Source organism: Mustela nivalis (assembly GCF_964662115.1).
Source record: "Mustela nivalis genome assembly, contig: HAP1_SCAFFOLD_503, whole genome shotgun sequence".
Classification (NCBI taxonomy): Eukaryota; Metazoa; Chordata; class Mammalia; order Carnivora; family Mustelidae; genus Mustela; species Mustela nivalis.
The window spans coordinates 444,250-446,344 of record NW_028136153.1 but is presented as its reverse complement, the minus strand read 5'-3'; positions in this window follow the sequence as shown (position 1 = coordinate 446,344).

The following is a 2,095-nucleotide window of genomic DNA, read 5'->3' as shown; positions in this document are numbered from 1 at the left end:
CAGGGACAGATGTGTCCCTTTCCTTAAGGCTCTTTCCACAGGCACCACCGCGCTTCTCTCTCAGGCAGAGCGGAAGCCCAGGCAAAGAGAATTTCGCCCCATGCGGGTTTATTCCACCGTGCAGGGGAGACTAGCTCCGGCAAGCAGCAGGCAGCATCCCACAGACCCGACTCTGATTTCCCAGAGAATGCTGTGCTTTCCCAGAGGGGATGCCCCGGCCAAGAAGCTTTCGCTCTATGCGGGTTTTTCCCATTGTGCTGCGAATACTAGGCTAAGGCAAGCAACAAAAGCAGCCCACAGAACCGACTCTGATTTCCCAGCGACTGCTATGCTTTCGCAGAGGTTTTCAGCTTGGCGCAAACCGCACTTCGCTTCTGCTTCCTCAGCAAGGCTTTGGTCGTTCGCTCTGTCGCGGCTGGAAAGAAGAGCCGCGGGAGAGCTGGTGCCTCTTGGGCCTTGTTTTCCCGGGCTCCAAGTTCGCGCCCGGGGTTCACCTTGCTAAGCCGATCTAAGCAGACACAGTCACAACCCTGCAGCAGCGTGCGTGGCCTAGCATGACACTCTATGGCTATTACCATCTCCTGGCGTAGGTAAGGCTTTGCCTTTTGCTCCGGCGCTCGGGCAGACTCGGGGTCAAGGCCAGTGCCTTCACCACAGGAGAGAGGAGGCAACAGGATCCCTGCACAAGGCCCGAGCACTGGGATGGGGAACAGTGGGGACTGTCTCCACTCTTTCCCCGGCACACCCCGGCCACCCACAATGCTGCCACCTCTTGGTGGAAGACGGCATCTGACTGCACGTTTCTCCATGGGGTTGCTTCTGCGAGTTCCGGGTATGGCACCTGGTGGCAAGCCCAAGTCTGCCCTTGGGACAGGTGGCCAAGGAGATGGTGTCCCCTTGGTAACAGAGGCACAGGACAGGCCTGCCTTCTGCCCAGACTCCTTAGAGTGGAGCACGCGCCCCTGCCCTAGTCGTCCCCTCATGTCTCCTTAGCAGCCAGGCTTCCATCTCTCCGCACAGGGAGCGGGTGACACATGTCTGGCCACCAGCCTGCATTTCGTGCCGCGGCAGGCTATCCTGTTCCCGAGCGTTTCCCGACCCCAAGGCCAAGGGATCCTTCTCTTCCCCGGGGGCGGCGTGCTGTGCCTTCCCCACACTTGCTCCTGGGGAGCGTGGTGACAGACGTGAGCAACCATGCTTCTCTCTCAGGCAGAAAGGATGCTAGGGCAAAGAGGATTTCGCTCCATGCGGGTGTCTTCCAACATGCTGCGGAGACTCGCTTAGGCAAGCAGCAGCAGCATCCCCAAACCCAACTTTGATTTCCCAAAGAATGCTGTGCTTTCCAAGGGGAGATGCCAAGGCAAAGGGGCTTTCGCTGTATGCGGGTTTCTCCCACCGCGAGAATGGGCTCAGGCACGCAGCAGCAGCCCCCAAAACATTTCTCGGGGAATGCTGTCCTTTCGCAGAGGCTTTGGTTTGGAGCAAACAGCCCTTCGCCACTGCTTCCTCAGCAAGGCTTCTGTCGCGTCTGGGAAGAAGAGCTGCGGGAGAGCTGGTGCCTCTTGGGCCTTGCTTTCCCTGGCTCCATGTTCGCGTCCTGGGTTCACCCTGCCAGGCCGAACTACGCAGACACAGTCGCAACCGTGCAGTAGCGCGCTTAGCCTAGGATGGCACTCCATGCACACTACCATCTCCCGGTGTAGGCATCGCTTGGCCTTTTACTCTGGCGCTCAGGCCGACTCGCGGACTAGGCCTGTGCTTTCCCCACAGGAAAGGAGAGGTGACAGGATCCCTGCACACCGCCCGTGCACTGAATAGGGAGCTTTGGGGGACTGTCACCACTCCTTCCCCTTAAAACCCGGGCCTCCTCCAAGCTTCTACATCCCGGAGGAAGACGGCATCTGATGGCCAGGTCTTTCTGGGAGTTGTTTCTCGAGTTTAGGGTAGGCGCCTGGTGGCAAGCCCATGGCTCCACCACGGTCAGGTGGCCAAGGAGCTGCTGTCTCCTTGGGCCCAAAGGCTCAGGACAGGCAAGCTTTCTGCCCAGACTCCTTCCTCAGAGTGGAGCCCTTTCCCCTGCCCTAATCTTCCCCTC